Genomic DNA, 20,899 nt, shown 5'->3' with positions numbered 1-20,899 from the left:
TAAGAGGACATTACAGAATGGTGGATAACAAAGCAAATGACATCACACGATGCTGGATAATAAATCAAAAGACGTCACAGAATGGTAGACCTTAAATAAAATGACATCAGAGGATGAGAGCTAAGAAAGGAAATGACATCACATTATGCTAGGTAAAAAGTAAGAGGACATTACAGGATGCTGGGCAATAACCAAAATGACATCACATAATGCTGGATTAAAAATAAAAAGATGTCAAAGAACGGCAGACCTTAAATAAAATGACATCAGAGGATGACAGCTAAGAAAGGAAATGACATCACATTATGCAAGGTAATAAATAAGGTGACATTACAGGATGCCGGATAAAAAATAAAAAGACGTCACTTAATGGTAGACATTAATTAAAATGACATCAGAGGATGAGAGCTAAGAAAGGAAATGACTTCACATTAAGCCAGGTAAGAAGTAAGAGGACATTACAGAATGGTGGACAATAAACAAAATGGCATCACAGGATGCTGGACAATAAATAAAAAGACGTCACAGAATGGTAGACCTTAAATAATATGACATCAGAGGATGAGAGCTGAGAAAGTTAATGACATCAGATTATCCTTGGTAAAAATAAGAGGACATTACAGAATGCTGGGTAATAAACAAAATGACATCACAGGATGCTGGATCATAAATAATAAGACGTCACACAATGGCAGAACCCAAATAAAATGACATCAGAGGAGGAGAATTAACAAAGGAAATGCCATCATATTATGCAAGGGAATAAATTAGATGCCATTACAGGATGCTGGGTAATAAACAAAATGACATCACAATGCTGGATATTAAATGAAAAGACGTCACAGAATGGTAGAGTTTAAATAAATTGACGTGACAGGATGGTAGGTCACAAAGGAAATAACATCACAGTACGCTAGGTAGCAAATAACAGGATATGACAGGATGTGAAGTAATAAATGAAATGACATCACAGGATGCTGAATAAAGTACGAAAAAACGTCACAGAATGGTAGACCTTGAATAACGTGACATCAGAGGATGGGAGCTACCCAGGGAAATGAGATCACATTATAATAGGTAATAAGTAAGAGCACATTACAGGATGCTGGGTAAAAATAAATGACATCACAGGATGCTGCATAGCAAATAAAAAGACGTCACAGCCTGGTAGACCTTAAATAAAATGAGATCAGAAGATGAGAGCTAACAAAGGAAATGCCATCACATTATGCTAGGTAATAAATTAGATTACAATCCAGGATGCTGGAAAAGAAATAAAATGACATCACAGGATGTTGCATAATAAAATAGACGTCACAGCATGGGAGACATAAAATGAAATGATATCAGAGGATGAGAGTTAACAAAGGAAATGCCATCATATTATGGAAGGGAATAAATTAGATGACATTACAGGATGCTGGGTAAGAAACAAAATGACATCTCAGTTCTGTATAAGAAATAAAAAGACATCACAGAATGGTAGATTTTAAATAAATTGACATGACAGGATTGTAGGTCAGAAAGGAAATAACATCACAGCATGCTAGGTAATAAATAACAGGACATGACAGGATGCGAAGTAAGAAATCAAATGAAATCACAGGATGCTGAATAAAGTATAAAAAACATCACAGAATGGTAGATCTTAAATTAAAGTGACATCAGAGGATGAGAGCTAAAATGGAAATGACATCACATTATGCAAGGTTATATATTAGATGACATAACAGGATGCTGAGTAAGAAATAAAATGACAACACGGAATGATGGATAATAAATAAAAAGACATCACACAATGGCAGACCTTAAAAAAATTCACATCAGAGGATAAGAGGTAAGAAAGGAAATGACATCACATTATGCAAGGTAATAAATTAGATGACATATCAGGATGCAGGGTAAGAAAAAAAATGACAACACCGGATGATGGATAATAAATAAAAAGACGTCACTTAATGGTAGACCTTAAATAAAATGACATCAGAAGATGAGAGCTAAGAAAGGAAATGCCATCACATTACGCCAGGTAATAAGTAAGAGGACATTACAGGATGGTGGATAACAAAGCAAATGACATCACACGATGCTGGATAATAAATCAAAAGACGTCACAGAATGGTAGACCTTAAATAAAATGACATCAGAGTGTGAGAGCTAAGAAAGGAAATGACATCACATTATGCTAGGTAAAAAGTAAGAGGACATTACAGGATGCTCGGTAATAACCAAAATGACATCACAAAATGCTGGATAAAAAATAAAAAGATGTCAAAGAACGGCAGACCTTAAATAAAATGACATCAGAGGATGACAGCTAAGAAAGGAAATGACATCACATTATGCAAGGTAATGAATAAGATGACATTACAGGATGCCGGATAAAAAATAAAAAGACGTCACTTAATGGTAGACATTAATTAAAATGACATCAGAGGATGAGAGCTAAGAAAGGAAATGACTTCACATTAAGCCAGGTAAGAAGTAAGAGGACATTACAGAATGGTGGACAATAAACAAAATGACATCACAGGATGCTGGACAATAAATAAAAAGACGTCACAGAATGGTAGACCTTAAGAATATGACATCAGAGGAGGAGAGCTGAGAAAGTTAATGACATCAGATTATGTTTGGTAAAAATAAGAGGACATTACAGAATGCTGCGTAATAAAAAAATGACATCACAGGATGCTGGATAATAAATAAGAAGACATCACAGAATGGCAGACCCAAAATAAAATGACATCAGAGGATGAGAGTTAACAAAGGAAAAGCCATCACATTATGCAAGGGAATAAATTAGATGCCATTACAGGATGCTGGGTAATAAACAAAATGACATCACAATGCTGGATATTAAATAAAAAAACATCACAGAATGGTAGAGTTTAAATAAATTGACGTGACAGGATGGTAGGTCACAAAGGAAATAACATCACAGTACGCTAGGTAGCAAATAACAGGATATGACAGGATGTGAAGTAATAAATGAAATGACATCACAGGATGCTGAATAAAGTATAAAAAAACATCACAGAATGGTAGACCTTAAATAAAGTGACATCAGAAGATTGGAGCTAACAAGGGAAATGAGATCACATTATACTAGGTAATATGTAAGAGCACGTTACAAGATGCTGGGTAATAACAAAAATGATATCACAGAATGCTGAATAAAGTATAAAAAAACATCACAGAATGGTAGATCATAAATAAAGTGACATCAGAGGATGAGAGCTAAAAAGGAAATGACATCACATTATGCAAGGTAATATATTAGATGACATAAGGGGATGCTGAGTAAGAAATAAAATGACAACACAGAATGATGGATAATAAATAAAAAGATGTCATAGAATGGTAGACCTTAAATAAAATGACATCAGAGGATGAGAGCTAAGAAAGGAAATGCCATCACATTACACCAGGTAATAAGTAAGAGGACATACAGGATGGTGGATAATAAACCAAATGACATCACACGATGCTGCATAATAAAGCAAAAGACGTCACAGAATGGTAGACCTTAAAAAAAATGACATCAGAGGATGAGAGCTAAGAAAGTAAATGACTTCACATTAAGCCAGGTGATAAGTAAGAGGACTTTACAGAATGGTGGATAATAAACAAAATGACATCACAGGATGGTGGACAATAAATAAAAAGACGTCACAGAAAGGCAGACCCAAAATAAAATGACATCAGAGGATGAGAGTTAACAAAGGAAATGCCATCACATTATGCAAGGGAATAAATTGGATGCCATTACAGGATGCTGGGTAATAAACAAAATGACATCACAATGCTGGATATTAAATAAAAAGACATCACAAAATGGTAGAGTTTAAATAAATTGACGTGACAGGATGGTAGGTCAAAAAAGGAAATAACATCACAGTACGCTAGGTAGCAAATAACAGGATATGAGAGGATGTGAAGTAATAAATGAAATGACATCACAGGATGCTGAATAAAGTACAAAACAACACCACAGAATGGGAGATCTTAAAGAAAGAGACATCAGAGGATGAGAGCTAAAAAGGAAATGACTTCACATTATGCAAGGTAATATATTAGATGACAAAACAGGATGCTGAGTAAGAAATAAAATGACAACACGGAATGATGGATAATAAATAAAAAGACATCACACAATGGCAGACCTTAAACAAATTGACATCAGAGGATAAGAGGTAAGAAAGGAAATGACATCACATTATGCAAGGTAATATATTAGATGACATAACAGGATACAGGGTAAGAAATAAAATGACAACACAGGATGATGGATAATAAATAAAAAGACGTCACTTAATGGTAGACCTTAAATAAAATGACATCAGAGGATGAGAGCTAAGAAAGGAAATGACTTCACATTATGCTAGGTAATAAATTAGATGACATAACAGGATGCTGAGTAAGAAATAAAATGACAACACTGGATGATGGATAAGAAATAAAAAAACATCACAGAATGGTAGACCTTGAATAACGTGACATCAGATGATGGGAGTTACCAAGAGAAATGAGATCACATTACAATAGGTAATAAGTAAGAGCACATTACAGGATGCTGGGTAAAAAAAAATGACATCACAGGATGCTGCATAACAAATAAAAAGACGTCACAGACTGGTAGACCTTAAATAAAATGACATCAGAGGATGAGAGCTAACAAAGGAAATGCCATCACATTATGTTAGGTAATAAATTAGATTGCAATCCAGGATGCTGGGAAAGAAGTAAAATGACATCACAGGATGTTGCATAATAAAAAAAAGACGTCAGAGTATGGGAGACCTAAAATGAAATGATATCAGAGGATGAGAGTTAACAAAGGAAATGCCATCATATTATGCAAGGGAATAAATTAGATGACATTACAGGATGCTGGGTAATAAACAAAATGACATCTCAGTGCTGTATAAGAAATAAAAAGACATCACAGAATGGTAGATTTTAAATAAATTGACATGACATGATGGTAGGTCAGAAAGGAAATAACATCACAGCATGCTAGGTAATAAATAACAGGACATGACAGGATGCGAAGTAAAAAATCAAATGACATCACAGGATGCTGAATAAAGTATAAAAAAACATCACAGAATGGTAGATCTTAAATAAAGTGACATCAGAGGATGAGAGCTAAAAAGGAAATGACATCACATTATGCAAGGTAATATATTAGATGACATAACAGGATGCTGAGTAAGAAATAAAATGACAACACGGAATGATGGATAATAAATAAAAAGACATCACACAATGACAGACCTTAAATAAATTGACATCAGAGGATAAGAGGTAAGAAAGGAAATGAAATCACATTATGCAAGGTAATACATTAGATGACATAACAGGATGCAGGGTAAGAAATAAAATGACAACACCGGATGATGGATAATAAATAAAAAGACGTCATAGAATGGTAGACCTTAAATAAAATGACATCAGAGGATGAGAGCTAAGAAAGGAAATGCCATCACATTACACCAGGTAATAAGTAAGAGGACATACAGGATGGTGGATAATAAACCAAATGACATCACACGATGCTGCATAATAAAGCAAAAGACGTCACAGAATGGTAGACCTTAAAAAAAATGACATCAGAGGATGAGAGCTAAGAAAGTAAATGACTTCACATTAAGCCAGGTGATAAGTAAGAGGACTTTACAGAATGGTGGATAATAAACAAAATGACATCACAGGATGGTGGACAATAAATAAAAAGACGTCACAGAAAGGCAGACCCAAAATAAAATGACATCAGAGGATGAGAGTTAACAAAGGAAATGCCACCACATTATGCAAGGGATTAAATTGGATGCCATTACAGGATGCTGGGTAATAAACAAAATGACATCACAATGCTGGATATTAAATAAAAAGACATCACAAAATGGTAGAGTTTAAATAAATTGACGTGACAGGATGGGAGGTCAAAAAAGGAAATAACATCACAGTACGCTAGGTAGCAAATAACAGGATATGAGAGGATGTGAAGTAATAAATGAAATGACATCACAGGATGCTGAATAAAGTACAAAACAACACCACAGAATGGGAGATCTTAAAGAAAGTGACATCAGAGGATGAGAGCTAAAAAGGAAATGACATCACATTATGCAAGGTAATATATTAGATGACATAACAGGATGCTGAGTAAGAAATAAAATGACAACACGGAATGATGGATAATAAATAAAAAGACATCACACAACGGTAGACCTTAAATAAATTGACATCAGAGGATAAGAGGTAAGAAAGGAAATGACATCACATTATGCAAGGTAATACATTAGATGACATAACAGGATGCAGGGTAAGAAATAAAATGACAACACAGGATGATGGATAATAAATAAAAAGACGTCACTTAATGGTAGACCTTAAATAAAATGACATCAGAGGATGAGAGCTAAGAAAGGAAATGACTTCACATTATGCTAGGTAATAAATTAGATGACATAACAGGATGCTGGGTAAGAAATAAAATGACAACACCGGATGATGGATAATAAATAAAAAGACGTCATAGAATGGTAGACCTTAAATAAAATGACATCAGAGGATGAGAGCTAAGAAAGGAAATGCCATTACATTACGCTAGGTAATAAGTAAGGGGACATTACACGATGGTGGATAACAAACCAAATGACATCACAGGATGCTGGAAAATAAATAAAAAGAAGTCACACAATGGAAGACTTTAAAAAAAATGACATTAGAGGATGAGAGCTAAGAAAGTAAATGACATCACATTATGCTAGGTAAAATGTAAGAGGACATTACAGGATGCTGGGTAATAACCAAAATGACATCACAGGCTGCTGGATAAAAAATAAAAAGACGTCAAGGAATGGTAGACCTTAAACAAAATGACATCAGAGGATGACAGCTAACAAAGGAAATGACATCATATTATTCAAGGTAATAAATTAGATGACATTACAGGATGCCGGATGAAAATTAAAAAGACGTAACTTAATGGCAGAACTTAGATAAAATGACATCAGAGGATGGAGCTAAGAAAGGAAATGACCTCACATTATGCCAGGTAATAAGTAAGAGGACATTACAGAATTGTGTATAATAAACAAATTGACATCACAGGATGCTGGATAATAAATAAAAAGACGTCATAGAATGGTAGACCTTAAATAAAATGACATCAGGGTATGAGAGTTAACAAAGGATATGCCATCACATGATGCAAGGTAATAAATTAGATGACATTAGAGAATGCTGGGCAATAAACAAAATGACATCACAATGCTGAATTTTAAATGAAAACATATCACAGAATGGTAGACTTTAAATAAATTGACGTGACACGATGGTAGGTCACAAAGGAAATAACATCACAGTATGCTAGGTAGCAAATTACAGAACATGACGGGTTGTGAAGTAATAAATAAAATGACATCACAGGATGCTGAATAAAGTATAAAAAAACATCACAGAATGGTAGACCTTAAATGAAGTGACATCAGAGTATTGGAGCTAACAAGTGAAATGAGATCACATTATGCTAGGTAATAAGTAAGAGCACATTCGAGGATGCTGGGTAATAAATAAAATGACATCACAGGATGTTGCAAAATAAATAAAAGACGTAACAGCATGGTAGACCTAAAATGAAATGACATCACAGGACGAGAGCTGACAAAGGAAATGCCATCACATTCTGCAAGGTAATAAATTAGATGACATTACAGGATGCTGGGTAATGAACAAAATGACTTCTCAATGCTGGATAAGAAATAAAAAGACATCACAGAATGGTAGATTTCAAAGAAATTGTCATGACACAATGGTAGGTTAGAAGGGAAATAACATCACAGTATGCTAGGTAATAAATAACAGGACATGACAGGATGCCAAGTACTAAAGAAAATGACATCAAAGGATGCTGAATAAAGTACAAAAGAACATCACAGAATGGTAGATCTTAAATAAAGTGACATCAGAGGGTGAGAGCTAAGAAAGGAAATGACATCACATTATGCAAGGTAATAAGTAAGAGGACATTACAGGATGCTGGGTAATAAAGAAAATGACATCACAGGATGCTGGATAAAAAATAAAAAGACGTCAAAGAACGTTAGACCTTAAATAAAATAACATCAGAGGATAACAGCTAACAAAGGAAATCACATCACATTATGCAAGGTAATTAATTAGATGACATGACAGGATATCGGATAAAAAATAAAAAGACGTCACTTAATGTTAGACCTTAAATAAAATGACATCAGAGGATGAGAGCTAAGAATGGAAATGACATCACATTATGCAAGGTAATGAGTAAGATGACATTACAGAATGGTGGATAATAAACAAAATGACATCACAAGATGGTGGATAATAAATAAACAGACGTCACAGAATGGTAGACCTTAAATAAAGTGACATCAGATGATGGGAACAACCAAGGGAAATGAGATCACATTATACTAGGTAACAAGTAAGAGCACATTACAGGTTGCTGGGTAATAAAAACAATGACATCAGAGGATGCTGCATAAGAAACAAAAAAACGTCACAGAACGGTAGACCATAAATAAAATGAAATCAGAAGATGAGAGCTAAAAAAGGAAATCCCCTCACATTATGCAAGGTAATAAATTAGATGATATAACAGGATGCTGGGTAATGAAGAAAATGACATCTCAATGCTGGAGAAGAAATAAAAAGACATCACAGAATGGTAGATTTTAAATAAATTGACATGACACGATGGTAGGTCGAAAAGGAAATAACATCACAGTATGCTAGGTAATAAATAACAGGACATGACAGGATGTGAAGTAATAAATAAAATGACATCACAGTATGCTGAATAAAGTATAAAAAACCATGACAGAGTAGTAAATTGTAAACAAAGTGACATCAGAGGATGAGAGCTAAGAAAGGAAATGACATCACATTATGCTAGGTAATACGTAAGAGGACATAAAAGGACGCTATGTAATAAATAAAATGACATCACAGGATGCTGGATATTGTATAAAAAGACATCCCAGAATTGTAGGCCTTAAATAAATTGAGATCACAGGATGATAGGCAAGAAAGGAAATGACATCACAGCATACCGCATTATAAATAACAGGACATTACTGCACGATGAGTAATAGACAAATGACATCACAGAATGCTGGGTAATAAATAAAAAGATGTCACATAATGGTAGACGTTAAATAAATTGACATCAGAGAATGAGATTTACGAAAGGAAATGAAATCACATTATGCTGGGTAATAAGCAATAGGACATTACAGGATGCTGGGTAATAAACAAAATGACATCACAATGCTGGATAATAAATTAAAATACATCACAGAATGGTACGCTTTAAATAATTTGAAGTGACAGGATGGTAGGAAAGAAAGGAAATAACATCACAATATGCCAGGTAATAAATAACAGGACATGACAGGATGTGAAGTAATAAATAAAATGACATCACAGGAAGCTGAATAAAGTATAAAAAAAATCATAGAATTGTAGACCTTAAATAAAGTGACATCAGAGGATGGGAGCTAACAATGGAAATGGGATCACATTATGCTAGCTAATAAATAATAGGACATTACAGGATGCTGGGTAACGAACAAAATGACATCACAGGATGCTGGATAATGTAGAAAGAGTCAGCACAGAATGGTAGACATTAAATAAAGTGACATCACATTACGGAAGGTTAGAAAGGAAGTGACATTGCAGTTTGCTAGGTAATAAATGATGGAACATGACAGGATGTGAGGTAATAAATAAAATGACATCACAGGATGCTGGATATTGTATAAAAAGCCATCGCAGAATTGTAGACCTTATATAAATTGAGGGCACAGGATGATAAGCAAGAAAGGAAATGACATCATAGCATCACACTTAATAAACAACAGGACATTACATAACGATGGGTAATAAACAAAATGACATCACAGGATGCTGGATAATAAATAAAAAAACGTCGCAGAATGGTAGACCTTAAATAAAATGACATCAGAGGATGAGAGCTAACAAAGGAAATGCCATCACATTATGTAAGGTAATAAATTAGATGACATTACTGTATGCTGGGTAATAAATAAAATGACATCACAATGCTGGATAATAAATAAAACGATGTCACAGAATGGTAGACCTTAAATAAAATGACATCAGAGGATGAGAGCTAAAAAAGGAAATCATATCACATTATGCTAGGTAATAAGTAAGAGGACATTACAGGATGATGGGTAATAAACAAAATGACATCACAGGACGCTGGATAACGAATAAAAAGACGTCACAGAATGGCAGACCTTAAATAAAATGACATCAGAGGATGAGAGCTAAGAAAGGAAATGACATCACATTATGCTAGGTAATATATAAAAGGACATTACAGGATGCTGGGTAATGAACAAAATAGCATCACAGTATGCTTGATAATAAATAAAAAGACGTCAACGTATGTTCACCTCAAATAAAACGACATCAGAGGATGACAACTAACAAAGGAAATGACATCACATTACACTAGGTAATAAGTAAGAGGACATTACAGGATGCTGGGTAATATACAAAATGACATTACAAGATAATGGATAATAAAAAAAAAGAGGTCAGAGAAAGGTAGACCTTAAATAAAATGATATCAGAAGATGAGAGCTAACAAAGGAAATGCCATCACATTATGCAAGGTAATAAATTAGATGACATTACAGGATGCTGGGTAGGAAACAAAATGACATCACAATGCTAGATAATAAATAAAAAGACATCAGAGAAAGGTAGACTTTAAATAAATTGACATCAGAGGATGAAAGCTAAGAAAGGAAATAACATAACATTACGCTAGGTAATAAGTAAAAGGACATTACAGGATGCTGGGTAATGAATAAAATGACATCATATGACGCAGGATAATAAATAAAAAGACGTCACAGCATGGTATACCTTAAATAAAATGACATCAGAAGATTAGAGCTAACAAAGGAAATGCCATCACATTATGCAAGATAATAAATTAGATGACATTACAGGATGCTCGGTAATAAACAAAATGACATCTCAATGGTCGATAATAAATAAAAAGACATCACAGAATGGTAGATTTTAAATAAATTGACATGACACGATGGTAGGTCAGAAAGGAAATAACATCACAGTATGCTATGTAATAAATAACAGGAAATGAAAGGATAAGAAGTAATAAGTAAAATGACATCTCAGGATGCTGAATAAAGTATAAAAAACATCACAGAATGATAGGTCTTAAATAAGGTGATATCAGAGGATGAGAGCTAAGAAAGGAAATGACATCACATTATGCAAGGTAATAAATTAGATGGCATTACAGGATGCTGGGTAATAAACAAAATGACATTACAAGATACTGGATAATAAATAAAAAGACGTCACAGTATGGTAGACCATAAATAAATTGACATCAGACGATGAGAGCTAAGAAAGGAAAGGACATTACATAATGCTAGGTAATAAGTAAGAGGACATTAAATGATGCTGGGTTATAAATAAAATGACATCACAGGATGCTGTATAATAAATAAAAAGACGTCACAGTATGGTAGACCTTAAATAAAATGACATCAGAGGATGAGAGCTAACAAAGGAAATGCCATCACATGATGCAAGGTAATAAATTAGATGATATTACAGGATGCTGGGTAATAAATAAAAAGACATCACAGAATGGTAGACCTTAAATAAATTGACATCAGAGGATGAGTGCTAAGAAAGGAAATGCCATCACATTATGTTAGGTAATAAGTAAGAGGACATTACAGGATGCTGGGTTATAAACAAAATGACATCACAAGATGCTGGGTAAAAAAATGAAAAGACGTCACAGAATTGTAGACCTTAAATAAAATGACATCAGAGGATGAGAGCTAACAAAGGAAATGCCATCACATTATGCAAGGTAATTAATTAGATGACATTACAGGATGCTGGGTAATAAACAAAATGACATCACAATGCTGGATAATAAGTAAAAAGACATCACAGAATGGTAGACCTTAAATAAATTGACATGAACCGATGGTAGGTCACAAAGGAAACAACATCATAGTATGCTAGGTAATAAATAACAGGACATGACAGTATGACAAGTAATAAAGAAAATGACATCACAGGATGCTGAATAAAGTATAAAAAAACATCACAGAATGGTAGATCTTGAATAAAGTGACATCACAGGATGCGAGCTAACAAGGGAAATGAGATCACATCAGAATAGGTAATAAATAAGAGGACATTGCAGTATGTTGGGTGATAAATAAAATGATATGACAGGATGCTGGATAATGTAGAAAAAGAGAGCACAGAATGGTAGACTTTAAGTAAATTGACATCACACTTAGACCTTAAATAAAATGACATCAGAAGATGTTAGCTAGCAAAGGAAATGCCATGACATTATCCAAGGTAATAAATTAGATGACATTAGAGGATGCTGGGTAATAAATAAAAAGACATCACAGAATGGTAGACCTTAAATAAATTGACATGAGAGGATGAGAGCTAAGAAAGGAAATGACATCACATTATGCAAGGTAATAAATTAGATGACATTACAGGATGGTGGGCAATAAACAAAATGACATCACAATGCTGGGTAATAAATAAAAAGACATCACAGAATGGTAGACTTTAAATAAATTGACATGACATGATGGTAGGTTAGAAAGGAAATAATATCACAGTATGCTAGGTAATAAATAACAGAACATGACAGGATGCGAAGTAATAAATAAAATAACATCACAGGATACCAAATAAAGTACAAAAAAACTTCACAGAATGATAGATCTTAAATAAAGTGACATCAGAGGATGGGAGCTAACAAGGGAAATGAGATCACATTATGATAGGTAACAAATACGAGGACATTACAGGATACTGGGTAATAAAATGACATCACAGGATGCTGGATTAAGTAGAAAAAGACAGCACAGAATGGTAGACTTTAAATAAATTGGCATCACACTACGGTAGGTAAGAAAGGAAGTGACATTGCAGTTTGCTAGGTAATAAATGACGGAACATGACAGGATGCCAGGTAATAAATAAAATGACATCACAGAATACTGGATATTGTATAAAAACATTCGAGAATTGTAGACCTTAAATAAATTGAGATCACAGGTTGATAGGTAAGAAAGGAAATGACATCACAGCATACCACGTAATAAATAACAGGACATTACAGCACAATGGGTAATAAGAAATGACATCACAGAATGCTGGATAATAAATAAAAAGATGTCACAGAATGGTAGACCTTAAATAAAATGACATCAGAGGATGAGAGCTAACAAAGGAAATGACATCACATTATGCAAGGTAATAAAGTAGGTGACATTACAGGATGCTGGGTAATAAACAAAATGACATCACAATGCTGGATAACAAATAAAAAGACATCACAGGAGCGTAGTCTTTAAATGAATTGACATCACACGATGGTAGGTCAGAAAGGAAATAACATCACTGTATGCTAGGTAATAAATAAAATGACATTACAGGATGCTGGATAATGTAGAAAAAGACAGCACAGAATGGTAGACTTAAATAAATTGACATCACACTACGGTACGTAAGAAAGGAAGTGTCATCGCAGTTTGCTAGGTAATAAATAACAGGACATGACAGGATGCTACGTAATAAATAAAATGACATCACATCATGCTGGATAATAAATAAAAAGACTTCACAGGCGGAGCCAAGATGGCGGAGTGAAAGCAACGACTCACCTAAGCTCCTGGAAAAACTCCTTTGGATATTTCTGGGGGGAGAGTCTCACCAGACTTTGGAGGTGTAGAATCCAGTGGGAGACGGACTTTGACAGATTCGGAGCCCAGGCTGGACTGGAAGGTCCACGGGAGGGATCTGTTCCGCGGGGGTAAGAACCCGGCGCACAGCGCAGCGCGGTCGGCACGGCAGGGCGGAGGCGACCCGAGGGGCCCGAGAGTGGCGGGCGAGACCAGCGGAGCAGGAGATAAGCCAGGCCGAGCCAACGATATCAGCGCAACAGCCTTTGAAATCTTCAGCCTAAAGACGGGACTTCAGTGGGTCACTACTTGAACATCCAGAAGCTGGGATGCCGGAGTGATCAGTAAGTGCTCTCCCCTCCCCCCCGATGACCGTGAGGGAACCATAAAATTCTTCCCCAGATTGATCCTGGATCAGTGGGAGCAGCAGAAGGGGGCGGGTGGTCTCATAACACCAGAGGCTGGAGAGGTGGCAAAGGGGGATTCTTCCTACCGTGGTGGAGGCTATCTGGAGGGACAGACGACCCAGGGCAGAGAAAAATTCGCACTGAGACCCAAGCAAGCCTCAGCCCGGGAGACGAGCCCCAGGAGGGGTGGGAACACGCATTAGCCTCTAGGCGTGCCCCAGCCCTCCAGGGGAAAAGGGAAGACAATAGGGAAGCTGGGATCACCATCCCCCCCCCCCCCCCCCCCCCCCCCCCCCGGACCTTGCCTTTGCCTCAGGCCAGCTGAGGAGATAGCCTGAGACCAGACCACACCTCCCACACACCTATCAAGCTAAACCCAGGGTTGATCTGGGAAACAACAACAACAACAACAAAAAAAAGCCTGCTTTTAGCCTAGACAAACATCAACTCAACTTAAAAGATCTGTATCTTCTGACTGAAAGAACCAAAAGCTACAACACTCAGCCAACATCATGAATCGGAAAAAGCAGACGAAAAGTGAAAAAACCATAGAATCTTTCTATGGGGATAAGGACCAAAACACAAACACCAAAGAGGTCAGAGCTGAGACTGTACTTCCATCTGAAACCTCAGATGGGACTATGAATTTCTCGCAAGCACAACTAGATTACCTGGAACGTCTGAAGAAGGATATAAAAGAAAAACTGGCCAATGATTTTGAAACCATAAAAAAAGAATTCACTGATGAGAACATCAATCTGAAAAAGAAAATTGAAGAAATGGAAAAGGAAGTTCAAAAAGTAACTGGAGAGAATAATTCCCTAAAAGGAAGAGTTAATCAAACGGAAAAGGAAACTCAAAACCTAATAGGGAAAATTGATCAGATGGAAAAGGAAACCCAAAACCTAACTGGGAAAATTGGTCGAATGGAAAAAGAAGTACAAAAATTAAATGGAGAAAATAGCTCCTTAAAGGGAAAAATTGGCCAGATGGAAAAGGAGATGCGAAAGCTAACTGAAGAAAACAATACGATCAAGATTAGAATTGGGCAAGTAGAAACTAATGACTCAATGAGGCAACAAGAGTCAGTCAAACAAAATCTAAAGAATGAAAAGATGGAAGAAAATCTAAAATATTTAATTGGAAAAACAACTGACCTGGAAAATAGATCCAGGAGAGAAAATCTAAGAATTATTGGCCTGCCAGAAACCCATGATGAAGAAAAGAGTCTGGACAATATCTTCCAGGAAATCATCAAGGAAAACTGCCCAGAAGTACTAGACTCAGAGGGCAAAATAGTCATCGAAAGAATCCACCGTTCCCCACCGGAAAGGGATCCCAAACTCAAAACCCCAAGAAATATAGTTGCCAAATTCCAGAGCTATCAAGTGAAGGAGAAAATACTACAAGCAGCCAGAAAGAAACAATTTAAATATCAAGGTCACACAGTCAGGATCACACAGGACCTTGCAGCTTCTACATTAAAAGATCGAAAGAATTGGAACCCAATATTCCGTAAGGCAAAGGAGTTGGGACTCCAACCGAGGATCAACTACCCAGCAAAGTTCAGCATAACATTTCAGGCAAGGAGAAAGTCATTCAACGAAATAAGGGATTTCCAGAGCTTCCTGACCAAAACACCAGAACTCAATAGACAATTTGATCTTCAAATGCAGGTCTCCAGAGAATCATAAAAAGGTAAACAGAGGGGAAAAAACAAAAACAAAAACTTGCAACTCAATTAGGGCAAACTGTTTACCTCCCTGTAAGGGAAGATGCTACCTGTTAATCTTGAGAACTGTGCAGCTATTATGATAAAAGGGATATATGTAGAGGGAACGGGCATAAAGTAAATGATGTCATGGCAAAAATATGATTTAAGTATGAGAAGGGAATGTAATAGGAGGTGTGGAAAGGGGGAAGCAGAAAATGGCAAATTATATCACAGGAAGAAGTACAAAACCATAGTAGAGGGAAGGAGGGGAGGGAGATGAGCATTGTTTGAGAGGTACTCTCATCTGATTTGTTCAAAGGAGGGAACAATAACCTTAAGCAGATAATCCTAACTAGCTCTATAGGTAGTAGGAGGGGAAGGGGGAAGAAAGGGGAGGGTGGCCAAAAGGGAGGAAAGAAGCAATAAGAGTAAAGGGGAGTAAAAGGGAGGGGGGCTAAAAGAAGGAGGGGAAGGCTGCAGGAGGAGGGGGAGAAAAGTGAATACTATTGAGGAGGGGAAGGGAGACGGGAGAGTTAAAAGCACAAATGGTGGGAAAGAGGGTGGAGGGAAATACACAGATTGTAATCATAACTGTGAATGTGAATGGGATGAACTCTCCCATAAAACGGAGACGGATAGCAGAATGGATTAAAAGCCATAATCCAACAATATGCTGCTTACAAGAAACACATTTGAAACGGGGGGATACACATAGGATAAAGGTCAAAGGATGGAGCAGAATATATTGTGCTTCAGCTCATGTAAGAAAGGCAGGAGTAGCAATCCTAATCTCAGACAAAGCAAAAGCAGAAATAGATCTAATCAAAAGGGATAAGGATGGAAACTATATCCTACTAAAAGGCACCATAGACAATGAAGCAATATCATTACTAAACATGTATGCTCCAAGTGGTATAGCATCCAGATTCTTAGAGGAGAGGTTGGGGGAGTTGAAGGAAGAAATTGATAGCAAAACTATACTAGTGGGGGACCTCAACCTCCCCCTCTCTGAACTAGATAAATCCAACTTTAAAATAAACAAGAAAGAGGTTAAGGAGGTAAATAAAACTCTGGATAAGGTAGATATGATAGATCTTTGGAGAAAATTAAATGGGAATAGAAAGGAATATACCTTTTTCTCAGCGGTACATGGAACATTTACAAAAATTGACCATGTACTAGGACATAAAAATCTCACAATCCAGTGCAGAAAGGTAGAGATAATCAATGCATCCTTTTCAGATCATAATGCATTAAAAATTACATGTAATAAAAAGCCATGGAAAGAGAAACCAAAAATCAATTGGAAACTAAATAATCTAATTCTAAAGAAGGATTGGGTTAAAGAAGAAATCATAGAAACAATCAACAACTTCATTCAAGAGAATGACAATAGTGAGACAACGTACCAAAACTTATGGGACACTGCAAAAGCAGTTATTAGGGGAAGTTTTATATCTCTGAATGCTTACATAAATAAAATAGAGAAAGAGGAGATCAATGACTTAGGCTTGCAGTTGAAAAAGCTAGAAAAAGAACAAATTGAAAATCCCCAAGTAAATACCAAATTAGAAATACTGAAAACCAAAGGAGAGATTAATAAAATTGAAATAAAGAAAACTATTGAATTAATAAATAAAACCAATAGTTGGTTTTATGAAAAAACTAATAAAATTGATAAACCTTTGGTTAATCTGATCAAAAAAAAGAAAGAAGAAAACCAAATTACTAACATTAAAAATGAAAGGGGTGAACTCACCTCCAATGAGGAGGAAATTAAAACAATAATTAGAAACTACTTTGCCCAACTTTATGCCCACAAATTCGATAATCTAAACGAGATGGATGAATATTTTAAAAAATACAAATTGCCCAGATTAACAGAAGAGGAAGTTGAATACTTAAACAACCCCATCTCAGAAAAAGAAATTGAACAAGCCATCAATGAACTCCCTAGGAAAAAATCTCCAGGGCCAGATGGATTCACAAGTGAATTCTATCAAACATTTAAAGAACAGTTAATTCCAATACTACATACACTATTCTTGAAAATTGGGGAAGAAGGAATCCTCCCAAATTCTTTCTATGATACAAATATGGTTTTGATACCCAAACCAGGAAGAGACAAAACAGAGAAAGAAAATTATAGACCAATTTCCCTAATGAATATAGATGCAAAAATTTTAAATAAGATTTTAGCAAAACGAATACAGCATCTAATCACAAGATTAATACATTATGATCAGGTAGGATTCATACCAGGACTACAGGGCTGGTTCAATATTAGGAAAACTATTAGCATTATCGACCACATCAACAACAAAGCTAACAAAAACCACATGATTATCTCAATAGATGCAGAAAAAGCTTTTGACAAAATACAACATCCATTTCTACTAAAAACATTGGAGAACGTAGGAATAAAGGGAACTTTCCATAAAATAATAAGCAGTATCTATCTAAAACCTTCAGCAAGCATTATATGCAATGGGGATAAGCTAGATGCATTCCCAATAAGATCAGGGGTGAAACAAGGTTGTCCATTATCACCACTATTATTCAATATGGTACTAGAAATGTTAGCTGTAGCAATTAGACAAGATAAAGATATTCAAGGAATTAGAATAGCCAAAGAAGAAACTAAGTTATCACTCTTTGCAGATGATATGATGATTTACCTAGAGAATCCCAGAGATTCAAGTAAAAAATTACTTGAATTAATAAACAACTTTGGCAAAGTTGCAGGGTACAAAATAAACCCACACAAATCCTCTGCATTCCTATATATTAGCAACAAAGTTCAACAGCAAGAGATAGAAAGAGAAATCCCATTTAAAGTTAGGGTAGACAGTATAAAATACTTAGGAGTCTACCTGCCAAAACAAACCCAGGGACTATATGAACACAATTACAAGACACTTTTTGCACAAATAAAGTCAGATTTAAGTAAGTGGAAAAACATTAGTTGCTCATGGGTAGGCCGTGCTAATATAATAAAAATGACAATTCTACCCAAATTAATATACTTATTTAGTGCCATACCAATTAAACTATCAGACAATTACTTTCTAGAGCTGGATAAAATAATATCAAAATTCATTTGGAAAAACAAAAGGTCCAGAATAACAAAGGGACTAATGAAAAGAAATGCTTGGGAAGGTGGCCTAGCGCTACCAGACCTTAAACTGTACTATAAAGCAGCAATTATCAAAACCACTTGGTATTGGCTAAGAAACAGAGAGGTAGACAAGTGGAATAGACTTGGCACTCAAGATGCACTAGGCAAGGAATATAGCAACCTTCTGTTTGATAAACCCAAGGACCCCAGCTTCTGGGATAAGAACTCATTGTTTGACAAAAATTGCTGGGAAAACTGGATAACAGTGTGGCGGAAATTAGGCATAGACCCATACCTGACACCGTACACAAGAATAAAGTCCAAATGGGTACATGATTTAGGTATAAAGATTGATACCATGAATAAACTGGAGAAGCAAGGAATAGTGTATTTATCAGATCTATGGAGAAGGGAAGAATTCTTTACTAAAGAAGAGATAGAATGCATTATGAAATGCAAAATGGATAACTTTGAGTACATTAAACTGAGAAGTTTTTGCACAACCAAACCCAATGCAACCAAAATCCGGAGGGATGTAGTAAATTGGGAAAAAATTTTTACAGCTAAGCTCGGGGATAAAGGCCTCATTTCTAGAATATATAGAGAACTGACCCAAATGTATAATCATACAAGTCATTCCCCAATTGATAAATGGTCAAAGGATATGAACAGGCAATTTTCAGAGGAAGAAATTAAAGCTATCTATAATCATATGAAAAAATGCTCTAAATCACTATTGGTTAGAGAGATGCAAATCAAAACAACTCTGAGGTACCACATCACACCTATAAGATTGGCAAACATGACAGAACAAGAAAATGATAAATGCTGGAGAGGATGTGGGAGAGTTGGAACACTAATTCATTGTTGGTGGAGCTGTGAGCGCATCCAACCATTCTGGAGAGCAATTTGGAACTATGCCCAAAGGGCTACAAAAATGTGCATACCCTTTGACCCAGCAATATCGCTACTAGGACTATATCCCCAAGAGATCATAAAAATGGGAAAGGGTCCCACATGTACAAAAATATTTATAGCAGCACTCTATGTAGTTGCCAAAAACTGGAAGTCAAGGGGATGTCCATCAATTGGGGAATGGCTGAATAAATTATGGTATATGAATGTAATGGAGTACTATTGTGCCATAAGAAATGATGAACAAGAAGACTTCAGAGAGGCCTGGAAGGACTTATATGACCTGATGCTGAGTGAAAGGAGCAGAACCAGGAGAACTTTATGCACAGCAACAACCACAGTGTGTGAGAGTTTTTTCTGGTAGACTTAGATTTTTGTAATAACACAAGAACTTCTGAAAAAAAAAAAAAATCCCAATGGTGGACCTCAAGGCAAAAAGCCTTCCACACTCAGAGAGAGAAATATGGAAGTCACTCACATAATGTAGCAGATCATGTTTGTGTATGTGTATCTGTTTGTGTATCATGTTCTGATTTGTTATACGGATTCTTTCATTTATCTTAGTCTGACTACACAGCATGACGATAGTGAAAATATACTCAATAGGAAAGTTTATGTAGAATCTATACAGAATTGTATGCAGTCGTGGGGAGGGAGGGAGGTAGTGGGGGGTGGGTGGGGAGGGATAAAATCGCAATTGTATGGCAGTGATTGTTAAACATTAAAAAAAATAAAAAAATTAATAAAAAAAAAAAAAAAAAAAAAAGACTTCACAGTATGCTACGTAATAAATAACAGGACATTCCAAGATGGTTGGTAATAAATAAAACGACATTACAGGATGCTGCTAATAAAGGCAATGACATCATTGCATGCTACGCAATAAATAAGAGGACATTACAGGTTGCTGTGTAATAAATAAAATGGCATCACAGGATGGTAGACTTTA

The sequence above is a fragment of the Notamacropus eugenii genome, chromosome X (genome assembly GCF_028372415.1).
Source record: "Notamacropus eugenii isolate mMacEug1 chromosome X, mMacEug1.pri_v2, whole genome shotgun sequence".
In the NCBI taxonomy this organism is placed as follows: Eukaryota; Metazoa; Chordata; class Mammalia; order Diprotodontia; family Macropodidae; genus Notamacropus; species Notamacropus eugenii.
The sequence above is the reverse complement of the archived record's forward strand: the minus strand, read 5'-3'. Positions refer to the sequence as shown.